Here is a 21,077-nt window from a genome sequence, read left to right on the forward strand (position 1 = left end):
TCTGTTTTTTCACCTGGTACAACCCAGTTCCTCTTTTGCACGTCAAGCTGCCTGTATTTGCCTTAGATTACTGTATTTGCATTTATGTGGGGTTTTTTTTAAGCGCTCTGATGTACAATTCTAGCAGTTCCCTTGTATTTCTGGCCACTCTCACGTCAGATTTGCTGTCACTGTTGCATTGTAGGTCACACACACAAGTCCCTCCAGGTGAAATCAGTGGTGTTCCTGCTTTGATAATGGTGGAGAAATGGGCTTTAGGTGTGTTGTCACTGGCCTATTGATTGGAGCTGTTATCTGAGTTTTATCCCAAGCATTTTGCTTCTATCTTCATTAAAAAAGTCTGTCTGAACTTCAAAGCAGGAGGGCTGTTAAATTAACTGAGTCGGATGAGAGAGTGGGATTTTCTTTAAATTGGGCTGCAAATCACACATTTTGTAGTGAAGCTTGAGTGACTTGAATGCAGATAATCCTCCAATGTTCTCCCCAATGTTCTCCCATATGCGTCTCAGAAAACGCATATGTTTCCTTACAGGTGACAAACTTGGCTAAGCAAATGCCAAAGAGGGTGTGAGCGTAAAGAACCCCAGCCATGGTGTCTCAGTCACCAATAATTTAAATACTGTCACAGTATATAGATTGTGATGGGAGAATACCTGGATTTTGGTAGGCTCAGATACGGATTACCCAGGGTAACCATGCAATGAAGATGCACTTGTTGCATTAACAAAAAAAAAAAGTCCTAAATATGATATAAACTTTGTTTCAGGGACTGTAAGTTTCCAATTTTCCCCAACACTTCAGATTGCATTATTGTTTAATAAGCACCCAGAGGTTGAATACATATCTGAGCTATTGCATATTACGAATTTACAGAACAGGATAGTAATATTATTTAAAAATACTTCTAAATTGAGATATTTTTTTTTTTTCTTGCTTCAAATGTGGCCAGAAAATGTAGTAACAACCATTTTCTTGGTGCTTCTGCACTTCTTATCTGGGCTCATCTAGAAACCAGCAGTGGAAACCCATTTATTTCAGACCCTCAGAAGCAAGTCCCCTGAAGCTCAGTTCTGGCAGGAGGTGAAGGTTCCAGCGGTTCATGGCTTGACCCAACCAGGTTGTTCCTGCTTGTGTTTCTGTTAGAGAGAGAAAAAGAAAATACTTGTACTTGAGCAATACTGACTTTTTGTATATATATTTGATCAAGACACTATGTTCCTACTCAACCAGATGGTGCTTCAGCCAGTGTAAGGGGCTGTGAGTGAACGCCGTTTATGTTCATTATGCAGTATACTTTTCACTCAGGTGGCTTTCTTGTTACTAATATTGTACAGAAGTTATTTATAGTTTGCAATTTGGGAACTGTGATTAGAAGCGGCGTAATTCACAGTAAGAGTGTATATGGTTTGGATTGTGAAGACATTTTAAAGGGCTTTCCCTGCCCAGTCAGGTTATTGCGGAGTACATAGTACATGACACTTCTGGAGTTGAAAGCCTGCTCATATTTTCACATCTCCAGCAGGCACAGAAAAGCCAAAGGACTAATCCTGAGATGGTACCACCACTGTCAGAAGTTAGCTCTCCGAGTGAGATGTGTGTGGCTGGTAACTCGTATTCCTGGCTGGAAGTCAGGCCCTATCCAGAAGAGTTACTGGGGTGTTTCTATAGGGCATTACGGAGCTACTTGGTTGTAGAACATTGTTATTGCTTGATTATAAAGCATGCAAACAGTGCAATAGCTCATTTCAATAAAACTAGTGAATTTATTTGTTCTTCTAAGTAAATCTTGTAGACAACATCTGGATCTCTTCCAGCAGGGCCAGACTTCAACCTCTTGCTCTCTGCCAATATATAGTTTGCAAGTGTTCAGCTTGCTAATAGTTGAATCAATACCTGAAGGCATATTTTTTGTTTACCCTTCTCCATTCTCTCAATAAAGACCAAATGTCTTCTCCAAGAGCCAAGAAGTTTGGCTATGTGTGGGACAAGTATCCAAATGTACCGCTTAGTTAAATCAGCCTCACTAGTCACAGCACTGGGTCCATCCAGACTGGAATCAGAGGAATTTTCTTGGGTTCTGTGTAAACTTCCTGCCAGATGGTATGGAAAGTTCGGATAGTGTGTGGGACTGACAGTTTACTTGAGAGGTAGATTAAAGTGATAATGGTATGTGCTATAGGGTTTTCTGGCGTCTTTGTGCAGCTCTCAGTAAAGCGTATGTGCTTTGTTTAATGTTGTAAAAAAAAAAAAAAGATCTCCTTTCAATCCTTAGATTAAGGCAATTTTCGTACTGTGTAGAAAATTCTCTCAGCTCCTGGAGCAAAACTCTCCTCCTCTTAGTGGAAACACCGTTTTTATGAGTGGGCATCCTCCAGGAAAATACTAATGTAATATTTTTTCAAGAATTGTGCCCTTAGCCAGTTTGTGTTTTTTCTCCTTGTCATGTATGTTGTAACTAAGACTTTACTGTTGTTTTGTCAGCTCTGATGTTAATAGGGCATTTCAGCTTTGCTTACTCACTCTTCATGAGCTGTTGCTGAAATTTGGAGTCTGAGGATCATTTCCCTGCTGTTACTCACTATTCAGTATAACCTGAGATGGAATATTGTCGCAGGGTAAAGACTTTTTAAAATTTGGTATTTGACTCCATGATGTCTGGGTCTTCTGTGGCCTCCTACGGGGCTCCAGATAAATACCCAGAGCCCTTTGTCTCTCTGGTGTTCTGACACAGAAAGGAATGGCAGATGTATTGTACATTTAAGCATTGCTTAAGCATCTGTAGGCTGTTCAGTGAAAATAACACACCTATCCATAGGCTGGCATTGCATTTGGCCAAGATGCCACTTAGTCACACACCTATTCTTAATGGAGTTTGGGGTCCTGCCATATTTTGCATCATTTGTTACTTCATTACAATAAATCTATCCTCCTATGCCTTTAAGCTATTTAAATTATTTATTAATCTCTGTAGTGCTTTAAGCAGCTTAGCAATAGCCTGCATGAATACCCAGTATGATTTTCTCCTGTAACAAAGCCTCCAAATCCTAGCAGTAGATTGCCCAACTGACACCCTGCCGAGCCCCAGATAGCTCATGGCCTTTCAACATCCAGCGAGCCACGCTAATCCAGGATGGCTTTCCAAACCCAGGGACACTGGGTAAACACCTGCACAGGCCTTCAGCTTTAGAATTTAAGAAATAGCATATTGGGCTTTTTGTTTATTTATCTGATAATTTTTTTTCTTCAGTTACAGTATTTTGCACTTATTAGACAGTAAATATAAAGGTAACATCTGCTTAAGCAACTTCCACATTCAGTAGTTTAATGGCATGACTTTTTCTCTAAGTGAATTCCTGGGCACCTTTCACACCCTGAACAAAATCCTCAGTGCAGTTGTTGCAATTATTCCCCTAGGATATCCCAGTTCCAGACCAGGACACTGTGTAAGTGAAGCCTGATCATTTGGAAGAATCTGCCCACGCACTTTGAGACGTAGCTTTAATTTATACTAGAAATAAATTTGCATTCCTCACACCCCAAGTCCACATATAGCACAATCGTTGTGTTCTTTTCCTCGTCCCTGCATGTCCTAGCTCTCTTAAACAGGACACAACCCTTCTGTATCTTCTCTCCTTCCCTTCCCTGGGCACTATCACACCTCACATCTCCCAAGCAGAACCCAACCGTCTTATTCCCATTTCACCCTGCCCTCCCTTTCACTGTCTCCCATGGCGCACGCCATCTCTCCCAAACAGGACAGAGCCCTTGTGCCCCTTTTCCTCTGCCTTCCCCTGCATATTGGGACCAGCTCTCTCAACCAGACCATCATAATTATGTGCCTCTGCTCCCCCTTTCAAGCCCATGCCTTTCTTCCAGATAAATGCAATCTGGGTTTAATTCTAATTATCTTTTTAAAACTGATTTGATTTATTCCGATTACACAAAAAGATGAGAGAGACTTTCTGAATGTAAAGCTTTTATTATGTACAGTACAATAGTAGGTAAGGGGGTGCATTAACATACTCACTAATGTCCTAAAAAGGCTGATTTTTTCCTCATTTCTCTACCATGATCCCAGGGGTGTTGCACTACGTCTTGTTCAGCTAAGAAAAGTTCCTGCATCCTTCTGAACTTTGTTTGCATTAAAATAATGGGATAAGAATTTAGTAATTTATTTGATAATTTGTGATACCTTCTGTACTAGTCTATCTACAACCTTGGGGAAGGACAGCATGGCACTTTTATCCTGGTCTGCTCTGGAGAGAGGGACACTCAGAATCTGCTTAACAGAAATTATTGATTGAGACCAGAGTTTTCTGCGTCCCTTCTCCTGAGTTCCATGTGGGTCAAACTTGCCATGGTGTGGTAAGGTGAGAAGACTTCTGTTAAGCTTCACCATCCTCGCTCAGTCAAGCTGAAGGATGGGGCTGAAGCATCTAGTCAGGTCTTCAGTCCTGTGCCCCAAATTCCCTTTTTTGCACCAACCCGTTTGCACCACAAAGGTTACCCCAGCTCTGCCCCTTAGCCTGCACTTCACTGTTCTCTAAAAACATGCACAGCTCCACCAGCAAACTTCTACACAAAAACCTGCATGTTGTCCCCACAGATGCCACCTAGCCACTTCCACACAAAGCCACCCTGTCCTCCAGGCACCCAAAACACTCCAAGAGCTGTGACAGCGTTGCATTTCCTGCACAGCACAGATGTGTTGGCATGAGTTAAAATAGAGCTGGGTTAGAAGGCTGGATGTGACTGTGACAGTTTACAGGTTCTTGATGGAGAAGGGCTGGTAGAGGACCTTGTCAGAGAGACAGAGAGAAGCTGTCCTTCTGTACTCTGAAGATGAGGGAAATGAATGGACCCCTTATTGATGGGTAAAGTCCTGTGGTCCCCTTGCTTCCTCCTCAGTTTGGGTGCTGCAAAACCCCACAGGTTTGGGACAGGGTTAAGTACCTCATCATCATTACCCCAGTGCATGGGTACCTGAAGCCTGAGGCAGCCTGGAGGTCCAGCTCAGAGTTGTGCCAACCTCTTCCTTCTTAGGAGAGTGTCCTCTTCTCCATGGCTGCTGGTTCTGGCACACAGCGTGTGAGTGCTCCATTATGCTTGATGTGGCTTTTCATTTTGCTTTCTTCATGATAATATCCAAGCACGAGCCTGAAGTGATGGATCTATTTGCCACTAAGAGCTCAGCCTCATCACTCTCTTGGGGAAAATTGTGTGTTTGGAGTAGTGCTTTGTTTTAATAGGGTTTTGTTTTTTCTTTAATAGGGTGTATTGGTTTTGTTTTTTATATATATAAACCAAACATACATATATTTGTATGCATAAATCTAGATAGATCTAGGTAAGAGAAGACAAGGCTCAAGAGGAATGTCTTTTTTGAAAGGTGGAGGACAGTAATACTTAAGGTGGTTCTTGGTAGCTGCAAGAGTTCATTCTTTAGCCTAAAGCTCTGCCCTGACAGTGATGTTAACAGGTGGGCTTCATCCTCACAGTGAAAACTGTCATTTTATCTCAGGAATGGAGCTGTTAACTGCAGTGTTTATGCCTTAGACAAATGCATGAGAAACTATGCTATCTCTCCCACCTGCTTTTAACAGAGCAGCAGAAAACCCGGAATAATTGTTAAAAAGTCTAGGCTCTTGATAGCCGTCATCAGCTGGGATGCTGCCAGTGGTCAAAAAGTGATCAGCTATCCCCACCAGTAGACTGACTTTTATCTTCAATATCAGTTGAATGAGTTCCTAAAAAACAAGGCAGGTTTGCATTTGAGGCGTAAGCTACCTGACAGCGAGAAAAGATTAATATTTTAAAATTGTTTCCTATCTGCCCTTAGACATTGTAATTAACCTGTAAGAAGCCAGAACTATGTATTATAATGAGTGGAGAGCATCCAAGTTATTTGTAGACTGGGCAGCTTATCTACTTTACAAGGAGTCACGCAGCACCTAGTGCAGCCCCTCTAAGGACAGACTCTAAAGCCCTTCATTTTAAACAATAGTGTGATCTGTAATTGCAATATACTGCTGTAAACTCTCCTTGCTGTACTCTGTATTACCTCTGTGACTGCTGGTTGCTCCGTGGGCTCTGAAAGAATAATTCAAGCAAGATTCATTTGTTGTTGATTCACACTTCTTCAGCACAATAATACGCCTCGTTACCAGGTCAGCGAGCACTCCCTACTCCCTTTCTTTTTATAGGGAAAGATTGAACAGGTCCTAGAAAATGCTTTCCAAATCATATAGTAGTCCCTGCAACTTCTGGCGTTAATAGTGTTCTCTATTAATTTCCAATTTTTTTCTCTGTCAATCTCTATCTTTGCAAACACACTCGGAGACCTTTTTCTAACTCCTGGCTTGGGCGCTGCTTTCAGTCCACTCCCTCTGGAAGTTATATTGTGTGTGTACGATTCTGGGATACAATATGTACGTGTAACACTTCTATCTCCACTGGAGATGAAGCTGCAGATCTGACCCAGCCTGTGTGCTCTAACTGTAATGTCGAAATTGTGTATCATTATCTACAAATGGAAGTGTGAATTACAGGATTTGTAATTGGCATGACACTGTAAGAACGTATAAAGTGGGTGCAAGTGTAATGAGAAGTAATCAATAGAGGGTTTTTTTTCCTTTATGCTTAAGAAATGTTTCAGAAATACTTTTAGGTAATCCGTTTTGTATACTGTGTTTTAGACAAGTGAATGAAAATCAAAAGGTGGCATCTGTGCATCTCTCAAGTTCTAGAGAGAAATGATATGCAGAAAGCTCTGCTAGCTTGGGGAAGTGTCACCATTGCCTAGATACTCTGTCTTGATAGGAATTAAGATGCAATCTGGTGTGTAAGAAACCTGCAGTGTGCCTTTGTATCTGCTTCTCTGTCCTTCTCTACAATCCTTTTCCTGATACTACATCCCTGAAACCCCAAGCCAGGCTCCCAAGATCCATGTGAATATGTTGCCAAACTGCGTATTGCTCCATGGCTGATGGGTTTTGGGAAGGGGAGGTTGCAGCCAGAGCCAGCTGGCTGACTCATATGATGACACATGGGTAATTTTTTAAAAAACGAATAAATGTGCATTTTTTTCTGGTTCCACCTATCCATTGCTAGTGAAGACAAGCAGTATGGCAGTGAATAAAGAAGGATTTAAGTCATAGAGGTAGATCAGAGAGTCATGGAATCACAGAATGGTAGGGGTTGGAAGGGACCTCTGGAGATCATCTAGTCCAACCCCCTGCCAAAGCAGGTTCACCTGCAGCAGGTTGGACAGGAACGCCTCCAGGCAGGTTTTTCTCTCTGGAGAAAGAGACTCCACAGCCTCTCTGGGCATCCTGTTCCAGTGCTTTGCCGTCCTCAGAGTAAAGTTTTTGCACGTGTTCAGACAGAATTTCCCGTGTTCCAGTTTGTGCCTGTTGCCCCTTGTCCTGTCACTGGGCAACACTGAAAAGAGTTGCTCCATCCTCCTGACACTCGCCCTTTAGATATTTATAAGCACTGATGAGATCCCCTCTCAGTCTTCTCTTCTCCAGGCTAAACAGACCCAGGTCTCTCAGCTGTTCCTTATCACAGAGGTGCTCCATTCCCTTGATCATCTCTGTAGCCCTTTGCTGGACTCTCTCCAGTAGTTCCATGACTTTCTCAAACTGGGGAGCCCAGAACTGGACACAGTGCTCCAGATGTGGCCTCATCAGGGCAGAACAGAAGGGGAGGATGACCTCCCTCAACCTGCTGGCCACACTCTTGAGGGTGAGATGAGGGTATGTATAGAATAGGGAGCAGATGAGTGGTGAAGCCTTTTCATACATAGGAATGGATCTCCTTATACTCACAAAATACAGACTTTTAGGGGTGCGTGTGGGGACAGACAGGGGTCACACAACCTCCTACCAGCCCATCCCTTGTGTTAAGGATGGGCAGGGCTGCCGTGGGACAGGGGAGAGCAGAGCTCCCTGGAGGTGCTGAGCAGCTGTTCCATGATGCCTCTGTGATTTTAACAAATCTAATTGCCCCCAGCACAGCCCCGCTGCGTACAGCTGTACATTTGCATGCTAGCCCACAGCAAGATGCACCCCACTTGTGCTTTTTTTTCTTGAGTTATCTAGTCTTACTAATCCCACTTAGATTTTTGAAGGGGACATGGACTTCCTGGAGATCTAGGGTAAGGAAGCAGCCCAATTATGCCTTAACCACAGACTTTTCATAACTGCAAAACACTCAGGTGTAGATCAAAGGGAGTGATGAAGAGGCACTAGACATGTGCTGGTGCCAAAACAAAGGGGGGGAAAAAAGCCTGTGCAAGAATTACAGACAAAAACTGAAGGAGATCAACATTGTCTCTGTCAGTGCATCTCCTATCAGTACCTGCCATCAGAAGCTGGGCAGATCCTGCTCTACAAACCACCTCAGGCCCTTCATGGCTGGCTCCAAGGGTGCCTCCCCAGCACAGGCAGCCGTGTCTCCACCATCTGGGGTGCCCGGCAAAAACACATGGGGCCTCCCCCATGGACAGGCACACGGTTTTCCTTCCAGGCAACACCCAAGGGGAAAAACACAGATGGGGCAGGCACCGAGGCCTGGTTTGCAAAAACCAGCCAAGGAAGCAAGGAGCAGAAGACTCAGCATCTTCCAGCAGTGGGTCCCAAAGAAAAGGTAAACCAAAGTTAAATTAGGATGCCTGATGCAGATGGGTATTTGTTCACATCTGTTTGGTAAATGATACCCTGGATATGAAGGATGAAGTCAGAGACCCCTCTGGTTTCTACCCCTGGTTTGCGAAAGTGAAGAGTTCATCACAGCACATCAAGTGGCTGAGTCATGAATCAGAAGACTTTAGCAGCAGATTATAGCAATAAAAAATAAAATTAAGCACTTCACTCCGAGACTGTTGCCGTCTCTGAAACAGGGACTTTCCAGAATGGTTGAGAGTCGTCTTTACTTATGCTGCACAATTAAATATTCAACATTTCCTGCTAAATTTAGTTTTATTGAAGTAAACAATGATGCATAAGGGCAGAACTGGACAATTCCATTTTTAGGTATTAATAATTCAGAACCATATTTGAAAACAACGGAGGGATATGTACAATACATCATAGAGGTTTTTATTATATCCACCCACTGCCTATCCACCCACACAGAGATCTGGATACTGTTTCTGCTTGGAAACAATATAGCACCATCATATCTTAGGCTCCTTTAACTATACAGATATGCAGGATACATTTACAAGAATGTAGTGTTTTATGTGCAGCCTGATGAATCATTCTTTTTTTTTTTCCTGCAACCAAATCAGCCTCTTATTAGTTAAAGTTGTTATTGACAAACATTCATGCTTAGGGTAACAGAAACTGTGTTTAGCAGATTACACAAAAATAGAGAAAACTGCATTCTACAATGCAGAATATATGATTCTAGGATGAAGCTTTGTCACTGAGCTCTCCATTTTGGTATTACATTTAAAATCTGAATACTTTTGTTTATCACATTGCCATTATTCATCTTGCTGTCACTTTAGGGCATGTAAAAAGTTTTTTGCTTTAGGACCCACCCGATAAATTCCTTGTGGAATACTGGGTGTTACCTGTGTGCTCCCTGTCACCACCTCTGATGTTGAAGCAGCCACAGCAGGAAGAACTACGTGGGGTGTGTGGAAAGAGCAAGAGAAGCAGAGGAGACACAGTGAATGTATTTGATAGGGATGTATTTTTACTGCAGTCTAGTGTTGTGTTTTTATTTAAGGACTGATATCGTAACTGGCTTTCAACAACTTCAAGATTGATTTAGCTCAAGTGAAAGAGGTTTCAGGGTGTTTTGCTTGCCTGAGGTGCCGAGCAATGCCTGCAGAGACCTAAGTGTCACTCTTGCCTTGTCGGCCTCGGGACCCCTTCACCCCAGCTGTCACCCCCAAGGAGAGGAGAATGTAAGACTGATTTCACCTTTCTGGAGATCAATCTGCTGCATAGACACTGTGTAAGAGATTCAACAAGAGAGTTGATAAGATAAGGAGCCAAACTCAGCCTGGAGGAAGGAGATGAATTGCCAGGAAGTAAATTCCATCAAGGGGCCAAATTCGGCGAAGATCTAAGATATACCTCCAGTGAAAGAGGTAAACAGTGCAGCCCCTTTGGTGAATTTGTTTCACGTTTATCCCGGTGAAATGAAGATCAGAACTTGCCTGGAGGGAGCTTGCTTTATTTTATAGCTATCTAGTTATTTTTTTCTGCTGCCCAGACCATCTGTTCCATTGGTGGGTATGTCATCATTCGCACACCCACTGAATGCCAAATTAATCCAAGTCACACAGCTTACACCTCCCTTCTGACTTAGACCAAACTATATTTTATTCCAGCGTAAAATAGACATCAGAGCTAGGTTTTCCTCATTCCCTTCCGAGGAGGAAAGGGTGGGCTATGGGGCTGACTTTGGTCCACTAAGGGGGACGACCTTAAAACACCAGAACTTTTGTAGCGGGTCCCAGCACAGTGCATCAGCGCCAGGCAGCAACGGATGCCCAGCAGGAAAAGGGATGCAGAAGCAGAGCAAGGACACAGCCACGCTGCCAGACCCCTCCCTCACGCTCCCAAGATCTGCATCTTCGGGAAATTCTGAGTCTTTGTATCCAGTAACTATCCAATGGATTCCCTTTCCATGCATCTTTTAAACCCACAGAGAATTTTCGTGCCTGCAGCCTCCTGTGGCAAGGAATTACACGGTTCAACTGTAGTTTGAAGAACTACCTTCTTTTTCTTTCTTTCAAACTATCACTGCTGATTTCATTTTATGTTATATTGGAAGGCAGCAAACAGTTGTTCACCATTAGCATCCTTCTAGCTGCTTAAGTTTGTTTAGACTTTTACCATGTGCCCTCTCTGGTTTTCTGTTCTCCCAGACAGAGGTTCCTGGTCTCATTGACCATTTCTCGCATCAAAAAATGTTGCAGACTTTGGAGCATCTTTGGTTTTTCCCACCCATTTTTTTTGATCTGGGAGGATGGGGACAGAACAGCACACGCTATTCAAGTGCAGTCACACTGTGAATCTGTACAGTGACATCATGATATTTTCTGGTTTGCTCTTCATTTCTTCCCTGACGTTTGATTTGCTTTTTTAAATGCTGCTGAGCACTGAGCTGACATTTTCTTAGACCTCTCTGTAATAACCTCAAGATTGGTTTCCACAGTGGCAACAGCTATTTTGGAGCCTATCATTGCTTATGTATAGTTGGGCTTTTTTCTCCCATGTGCATTACTTTACATTTATCAATATTGAATTCGGCTGCATTTTTATTTCCAAGTCATTCTGTATTATGACATCCCTCTGCAGCTCTTAGCAGTTGGCTCTAAATTCACTTCTTTGAATAACTTAGTATTGTCAGCAAACTTTGTTACTTCATCTTGTCCCACTTTCCAGGTCACTTAGGACTAGATCAATCAGTGTATTCCTGTGGGACTCCGCTGGCGATCTTCCTCCAGTGCCTTTTATCCTTTGTGTCCTGTCTTTTAACCATTTATTTCTCGGTGAGAGTACCTTCTTTTTATCCCATTGCAACTGAGATTCTTTAGCTTCAAGTTAGCTTTATCCCACTGAAAATGCAGCTTAGTGACTTTGAGAGGAACCTGAACATTGCTTGTATCGGGAAGCAATGGGGTGGGACACTATGGAGGTAGGACCAAACAGATTCTTTTTTGTCACAATTCAAAAAATGCCATCTCTCCCAATGATCACGAAAGGATGCCCCAGACAAACTGCTGCTGCACAAGCATGACCCGAGGACAGTCAAACTGAAGGTGCACACAGACATCTACAGTAACAAAGAGTGCACTTGTTGGCAAAGATCTAGGCCTGCTCCACATTTGATTTGGGATTCACTGGGACCTGCTGGAGCTTCCTGACAGTAAAGGAATATAATTACCTGTGCTTTGGGAGTGGATTTGTTGATCTGAGTTGATGTCAAGTGAGAGGGAGACTGTGGCCTGCAGGGATGAGGTCACTGAAGTGTACGTTTGGGAGACAACCGTGGCAGATTTGCAAACCTGGGAGGAAAACAGTAACAATGGCCTTGGGAAGGAAGGGCAGTGGAGGCAATTACAGAGTGAGACATTTCACAGGGCAGGTCTGCACTGAATGCCAGAGCAGCACTGATTTAACGTTAGGGGCGGTCAAACTAATGGCAACAAAAGATATTTAAAAAGACTGAATTGTGAAACTAAAGGGTAAATGTGTGTCACATGGGATTCATTGTTACAAGATATTGCTGAAACGACAATTTCATCAGAGCTCAGATTTAGCGTGGGCTAAATCAGCTTGCCTGGTGACAGGTCTGTTTTTTCAACTCTGCTACTGATGTTGCGAAACAGCTTTATGTAGTGATCATTCCTGTCCGTCCCCCGTGTCCCCCTGCCTAGTCCTAATATCCTTTTTGATATGCCTGTTCATCCACTAAAGTCTATATCCCTTTCTGGCGGCTTTTTTTCCTTTTCTTAAGAAAACTAGTTCTGTAGAAGTTTTCATGGTTTACTTCTAAAATCGCGAAGCATTGTGGGCATTCAGTTCTTCGAGATCCTCAGCTGAATGGCCTTCATCTCCTCCTTCCCTGGGTTCATTAAAGTTGGCCTTTTCTGCAGGGAAGAACCTTAGTTCCACCTCTCTTCCTATCCCACTTGAAAGTAGGTCACTCTCCTCAAAGAATGGATGCATTTGAAATAAAATGGCGCCGGAGCACAACAGGATTGAACTCCCTGAGGCGGAGGGTGAGTCAGGGAGGGTTAGCAGTGAGTAAGGCAGGAGAAGGCTAAGCCGTTGCTGGTAAATGAGCGGGCGGCTGGCAAGGAGCTCGTTGTAACCTGTAGTAGAAAGCTCCAAATAAAACTCAATGGCTGAAAGGTGGGTTGTAAAGCAGAGACACCACCAGTGCCGAGGCAGGGAGCCGTGGCACGGGTGTGAAATAGCCTCCCGGGGCCATGGCAGCCCAGGGGTGGCTGTGGAGGGTAGCCGAGGAGACGCAGAAATGGTCCCTCAGGCGCAGCTCGGAGAGGTGGAGCAGTGACTACTTCTTCTGAGCCCAGGAAATGGGGATTATTGTTTTTTGATTCAAAGAGTCTGCGGGTGACAAAGGAGGTAGTCAGAAGAAAGCTGTGAACCCGGTGGGGGAAAGGCAGGGAACTCCTGTTACTGGCACTGCCATGGGGCGTGACGCAGTGCACCTTCTCACGGTGGCACCGTCTTCTCTGATGGCGGGACTGGGTGGCCGTGCAGTAAGGGGGAAAAAAGTGTGATGGGTCTGGAGCACAAGCCTTTCGAGGACCAGCTGCCCTAGGGAACTGAGCTTGCTCAGCCTGGAGAAAAGAAGGCTTGAGGGGAGACCTTAACGCTCTCTACAACTACCTGAAAGGAGGTTTTGGTGTGGTAAGGGTGGTATCATCTCCCAGGTAATGGGTGATAGAACAAGAGGAAATGGCCCCAAGTTGCAGTGGGGGAGGTTTAAGGTGGATATTAGGAAAAAAATTCTTCACCAAAAGGGTAATCAAGCATTGGAACAGGCTGCCCAGGGAAGTGGTGGAATCACCACTGCTGGAGGTATTTAAAAGACGGGTAGATGTGGCGCTTAGGGGCACAGTTTATTGGTGGTTTGTTAGCTTAATGGTTGGACTTGATGATCTTAAAGGTCCCTTCCAACCTAGACAATTCTATTATTCTGTGATTCTATGTGTGTTTTGGAGAGATGGCAGCCTTAGTGCCACCGGTGATCAAGTGTGATCCACAGGGAGCAAATATGACCAAGCACAGCGAGGGACAGCAAAAGACCATCAACATGTCCAGATGAGAGAAAAGTCTCTAAGAACAGCAATTTGATACAAAATCCTGATGCTAGGGCCTTGGGGGCACAAACAGCTCTGACTGTCACTGCCTGACCCCACTGGCCAAGGGTGGGACAGGCCCTGGCTGACAGGTCCTGCCCCGGGGGACCCCCATGGGGAGCTCCTGGCCAGGAGTTTGTTGAAGCAGGACTCACCTCTGGTCAAGCGACTGTCTTGGCACACTCCAGGAGACCGATTGTAGAGCACCTGGGCATTGCGGCCATGGCAATGCTGATTCACTGCCTGTATGACGTTTCTCAGTCGGGAGATAGAGCAGGTTTTGTGCCAGGCAAGAAAACTTCAGTTGATTCCTGCCAGCATGAAAGCATATGGCTGCACCTATGTGCCTCATGTCCTTTTGCCCCTGAGGAGGACCCTTCCTGCTCCCCTTCCCACCACGGGTCCTGCCTGGTGAGTGCTGGTGACTCCAGGCACGGGGAATTTGGTGAGTGTTGGTGGGGAGTCATGGTGATACACAAGGTGCCATCTCACTCTGCAAGAGCTGCAGGGATAAGCAGCCACCCCTGATACCCATGTCATGCAGGTAAAGCCACAGAGCTCTCCTAGAACCTATGGAGCTGGGATGACAGCAGAGGAGAGGTGCTCCAGCCTGAGGGGCTGACTGCAAGGCACTGGAGTGCAGTCACAAGACAATACTTCAAGAGCAATCTGACAGTTGGCTGTCTCCAGTACTGAGAAGACTTTTTTGTCAGTAAAAAGACAGGTGTTCAGATGTCTAAGTCTTTCATATAAGGCTGAATAAAACCTCTTGAACAAAAATATTTGTAGTTATTTCATACTTAAAGTATTTGTGTCCCTTTGGTTAGCTAGCAAGATGTGTATGACAGCAGGCGGAGAAGTTTCTTGGGGCAGACTTCTTGTCAGACCTTTCTGAGCAAAACAGAGTATGAAATAATTTCCCACTGCAAAATGGCCCTGAGCATTTTTTGTCAGCTTTGTCTGTTTCTGCTCAGGTATCACCAGTGTTCCTGGCTGACTCTGGCTGAAGGGATCTGAGAAGCAGACTGACACAGTGGAAATTCAGTCAAGCCAGATGTGCATGGCTGCAAGAAGTGATGAATCCTGTGTTGCAGGGATAAACAAGGTCAGGATTCACAAAAGAGAACCAGGTACTACTGAGCCATGGTCACGCTGGTCCTGTTGCACTCAGGTTGGAGATGGTCCTACGGTTTGCTCTAGCCTGGGCCAACTGCTTCTGGATGTTTCTGGGAGCATGAGGAGGGTGGGAAACGTGTATTGATTTTGCAAAAGGTACTTGCTCTTGGAAACCTGTTTGCATCTTCTCATTTTCTTGGTTTCATTGAATTTGGATGCTACTTAAGAGTTAGTAATCTTTATTGCCCCATTGAGAAGCTAGCATTTCGTTGAATTTGGATGCCACTTAAGAGTAATCTTTATTGCCCCATTGAGAAGCTAGACACTTGTTGTTGAATAACACCCTCACCTCCTGAGGAAGAAAGCAGCGTGGATGGTGGGTACCTCTCCACCCATGCTTTCAAATTCTGTGATTTGAGAGAGAAATTTACAGACATGTTGGAGAGCAACATGCAAAAAGGGGTCAAGACTGTCTCATGACCAGTGCTGCAAACTAAGCATTAAGCAGCCAATTCAGGGAGCTGATCCACAATGCTGCAGGCAGAAAGCTTGTGTCCCCTTGAGGAAAACATATTTATATATCAGGGATTCTTTGGGGGGAAAAAAAAAAAAGAGAAAATGTCTTTGGACAGAGAACTCTAAGCTGAGGGTCCTCAAAGTTTTAATAAAGAAGGACCCTCAATGGCCAGAGCATCTGGCAGCTGGCCTCATAAAAGCATGTGTAGCCTTTGTGTTCAATAGATGTAACATTGAAAATGCCCCTCAGGAAAGTTTGCATGTAAAATCTCCCAGAGGGATATGCTCCTAAGGGTTAATAAAGTCTCTTTATTGTCTAATGATGCTTATGTGCTTCAAAATGACTAACTGTGGATTTCATCCTAAGTGATGCCAGACCACGGAAAGCAAGCAGTGCTTTTGCAATCTTACATTATCAGCACTCTTGTGCTTTTGGACAGACCGAAGATGGAATGAGAATTGCAAATTATTTTTTTTTTTTTTTTGGTAATAATTGTTTCAGGGCTCTGCAAGCTGATTCTCAGTGGGTGGAAACAGGTAGGCAGTATATAAAAGGGTCTCGGAAGGAATGTAAATGTAGATGTGGAGCGTAAAAGGTTTGTGGCAAATGTAGACCTGGTGCCTGTGACAGCAGTGGTGGCACAGCCGAGCAGAGCTGAGCTCCCTCCATGCAGGTGTGCCCTCTCTGACAGAAGCCCAGGATCAGCAAATTCATCTGCAGAAAGCAAACAGAGTGGCTTTCTGTCCCCGCTTCAGTTTGTGTGAGGGCTAATAAGAGCGAGGGGGGAATTATGCGACTCGGGCACAATGTGGAGCTGCCTGACAGATTGCAGACAGATGTAAGCTCGCTCTGCCCGTGCTCTGCACTGACTGAAGCTCAGCTAATATATTCCCCTTCTCCGTCGGGCTTATTGCATCAAGCTCAGCATTGTGCTGATAATGCAGTCACGTGGCTTCTGCTTCCCAGCCCGCTCCCTTCCTACCAGCTTGAAGCAAACTTGCATCTGTCTTGGAAATAGGATGTAGACATGACCTTCTAACAGGCCGGCGCTTCTCAGCCTGCAGAACGTGGAGCTGGGACGTGCTCAGGGCAGGAAGGAGGGGATCAGGGGTCGTCTCAAAGTCTTTGAAGTAGAAGGGATTTGGAGATACGTGGCAGCGCAGCGGCAACCTGGAAGGGGTTACAATGAGTGGGAGCAGATGGTAGCTTGACTGACAAGTGGAGACGCCGAGCATCTAAGTGTACGAAACTAACTGGGTGCCTGGGAGCAGAAAATTGAACAGTGTGTGTTTCACACAGCCTTGTTACTATGGCTATTCCCCGACTGGCAGATTGCACCCGTGTGTGTGACCGTCCCTCTTTATTCCTGTGATGTGTTCCCTACTGGTGATACAGAGCAACCAAGCAATTTGGTTACTGCCATGCTGATACAGATGCTTCGAGATCTTTCGTTTGGACGTTTTGATGTCATTTTGTCATAAAAGTGGAGATATTGATTGCTCCATAAATTATGCTGATTTTAAGTCAGAGCATAGCAGGGACCAGTGAGATGGCTAGAGAATGTCAGAAAGAACATACCTACTTACTTCTGAGCAGGACAGAATTTAACTCTTTTATTTACAGTATTAGTTGATATTCCTATATGCACCCACAGTTAACTCTTAAATGCTTTTTGCTTTGAATTTTAGACTTCGAGTAGGAGCTCTTTCTTTTATACTCTTTTTTTTTTTTAAACTGAAATAGAGATCAAGATTCTAATGTTCTTTCATGCTCTAAGTGCCCTATTCCACTATAAGCCCCATTTGTTTTATGTTTGGAAGAACTACACATACAGCAGAGTTACCATAAAGACAAAAATATGGGGCAGACTCAAATTTCCCCTTTTTCCTAAACAGTACACACCATTCCTATAAAATGCAAATGGATTTCTCCACATTAGTCCTTTCCTAATATGTAAATGTGTATTTTTCCCTGGACAATGGAGGTGCTTTGCTAAGCTTAAGCAGATTTTGTTATGTGTCAAAATGTGTATGTCTGTCACTTCCAGCTCATTTTCCAGAGAAAAGGATGTAATAAGCACAATCATTTATAATCCTAACAATTGATGGACATGAAAACAGCAATTCTTGCTACAATAAAAGTGTGTGTGTGTGGAACCTAACCACTGGTGAGACTATTAAATTACTAACTCGAATTTGTATAGTAACAAAGACTGACACAATTTAGCAATCATATTATTTTTACAATAGAAAATATAAATTGCAAATGTAGTTATTTATGAAGCCCTATATTTAGTCTTGCATTTAGTTTGCCATTACTGTTTAAAATTAATACCTTCCATGCCTTATAAAATTTGTGTTCAATTAAGCTGTCTCTAGGACCCTCAGTCATTCACCAAAATGCCCCTGCTCTGGTGTCCACTGTGGCAAGATTGGCTCCTGTGCCTTTTGCTTTTCTGAGATTTCTAGGGTTGAGATGCTGAATGTTTTTACCTCCAGGTGACACTTGTAACCCCATGTATTGCTTAAACTAAAGGACATTTTCAACGAATAAGAGACTACAGTGTATCAGGCTTCTGTGAAGGTAACACAGGTGGTTTGAGGCCAAGCAGATCACTCTCTTGGGTGCTCTGCCAGATCGCTTATTACATTAAAATTTTTTCTTATTTAAATTTTTATGAAACTCTTGAAGATAGAGATCTAGCTTGAGATAACTTCTCTAAAAACCCAAAAGGACTTCTGAAGACTCTGCTGATTTTGCATGTGATTTATAAAGCAAAAACTTGCTTTTCATTTTAGTTTTAATTTCCTCAAGCCTCTGTTGTGGTGTCTTAAGCATAGTAGTGCGAATTTATGGTTTCAAGACTTCAAAACCACAGCATAATTAGCAGTGTTTACTAACCAGCTGAACAAGTCACTTGCTACCCGAATAATGGAACAATTGTTTTTCCACTTAGGAGAAAGAGTGAAGGGGCCATGGTTTTTCCAGACACAGGTTTTATCAACCAGTAAATGGAAAGCCAGCCTCAGGTGCTGGGCCAGAGCAGGCTGCAGGAGCAACATTTCGCTGGGCTGAAGATATGCTCCTGCTTCTCCCTGGGAAGTTGCCATCTACAGCCAGTTGCCTTTCTGAGTGGCAAGTGATGGATGTTCCAGAGAAACACGTTTAAACTTCTAATAGTCTTACGTCAAAACCACGGTAAAAGCAGTGGATTTCTCCCCTATAACTTCAGTCGAGTACCCCACTCCCTCCCCAGTGGATACTCCAGTGTTTAACTGCCATTAACCATTAGAAAGATTTTCTTAAAGGTCATTTTAAATCCCTCATGATGTAGCATAAATCCAGTATGTTTTTCCCCTATCTTCAGCCACATGGAAATTAATTCATTTGGGTTATTTTGCAATAATGTTTTAAATATTGAAAGATTTCTCATAGCCCCCATTTTCTAGACTAACCCAACCTCATTTTTCTATTTTTCTCATAACTTTCCCTCTTGCCTTCCCTTGACTTACTCCAGGTGTTCTGTGTCTTTCCTAAAGCCTGTGGCATGCACAGCTGTACACAGTACTTCAGACGTACACCCCCATCTCTATGGAGTCTTTATTCCAGAGATATTCAGCGCTGAAGCTACATCAGTAACATACATACCTAGATGGGATAATATAGAATACATTTCAAAATATATATGGAAGAGCAAAGTAAGGTTCCCTAGGAATCTTCTTTGTACATTTTTTTTTAGGTGATTTTTTAAGGGAGTGTAGATACACAACTGAGATCTTGCAGTTCAACAGAAATGTCAGTAGCTGATGAGATGTATGGGAATGGATGATGTGTATATAAAAGGTGAGAGGTACAAACTGGCTTTGGTGGAGAGCTGGTACTGAGCAAAACGGGGCAGCACATGGGTAACATTATAACGTGTTTTGTAAGACCTTGGGGTAGGCGTAAGGAAGTAGAATCCGATGTGGAAATGGATGTGAAACTAATTAAAGGACTTGGAGAGTTAATATGCCTGCCTATTTAGTACTCAACCCTTTCAGGGCACTTCTGGTGATTACACCCTGCAGCATGAAGAACTAAATCCTTTAGTCTTATTCTAAACAAAACTAAAACAGGTATCAGTGCATTGGCTGTATTTTCACTTTGTTCGAAGTGGTAATATCTGAATACTCAGGACCCCGACCTTGGTTGCTGGAAAGTAGCAGAGTTGAGATGTAGAGAATAAGCCTTACATTGCCTTACAGCGAGTGTTTACTCCTTGAGCCATGTTTTAGGATAAGTGGAGATCCCTGTGGGTTCAAATGCTTCCTTGCACTTTATTTGGATGTATGCTGGGAGGTCCTAACTCAAGCTTTCCTTAGTCCAAGTCAGGAGAGCAGATTCTTGACTCTGTCACTGAACACTTGAAAAGAACCAGTAAATCTCAAGCACTTTTCTTTTTAGCCAAAGGGGTGAAATTTGAGGAACTAACCAAGTGACCAGAGAGAGAGAGAAAGTGGAGAAGAGTAGGCTCCGGGGAGACCTTATAGCGGCCTTTCAGTATCTGAAGGGTGCCTATAGAAGAGCTGGGGAGGGACTCTTTGCCAGGAAGGGTAATGATAGGACAAGGGGAAACGGTTTTAAATTGGAAGAAAAAAGATTCAGATTAGATCTCAGGAAGAAATTTTTTACTATGAGGGTGGTGAGGCACTGGAACAGGTTGCCCAGGGAAGCTGTGGATGCCCCATCCCTGGAAGTGTTCAAGGCCAGGCTGGATGGGGCCTTGAGCAACCTGGTCTGGTGGGAGGTGTCCCTGCCCATGGCAGGGGGGTTGGAACTAGATGATCTTTGAGGTCCCTTCCAACCCTAACCATTCTATGATTCTATGATAATGGTGTTCGGAAATGGAAAAAGAGTGGTAAAAGCAAGATGTAGTCATTTCACTTTTCCCGATTTCTGCGATGCAAAGCTATTTGTGGAACAGGGAAGCGTAGTCTAGAGGGACAGACCCTGACGCAGCACTAGTTTGCCTGAGAGCAATCCACTGCTTGCTCTCCCCAGTCCCCTGCTCTCCTGCTTTCCTGACAACAGTTCACAGATCAGTTCACAGCCGTGAGAAATGGGTCAGCTCAGCGGCGCCGCAGCATATGGGTCAGCTCAGCAGCACCACAGCAGATGCAGAGGAGCAGGACGAGGGCTTGGGCTTCGGAGCCTTCCCGGGTGGCTGTGGGCAGCAGTGGGCAGCCAGATTTTCTCCTGACACAGCTCCATCCCCGTCGCTTCTGGGGGGCAGCGGCGGTGAGGGCGGCTGTCACGAGTGAGATTAATCCCTCCCTGTGTTTAAACATCTCACAGATGGGGAGCCCTTTCTGATTTCACTCCAGCTGCCTGTACTCCCCTTTCATTCATTCTGGGGCTAGACATTTTTTTACCTCCTAAAAAATGGAAGCTTTAATTGTCCTTGTGTTACACCTCATTGTGGTTACAGTACATGTAATTAGATGACCTCAGGCAAAAAGTGAGTTTTACAATAAATTGGGGTTGTTACTGGCCAGTCTACTCACCTGTCGCCTCTCATCTCTTGCATTTACTCCAAAAACTAAGCAAGGA

Source organism: Calidris pugnax, unplaced genomic scaffold, assembly GCF_001431845.1.
Source record: "Calidris pugnax isolate Ruff unplaced genomic scaffold, ASM143184v1 scaffold24, whole genome shotgun sequence".
Lineage (NCBI taxonomy): Eukaryota > Metazoa > Chordata > Aves > Charadriiformes > Scolopacidae > Calidris > Calidris pugnax.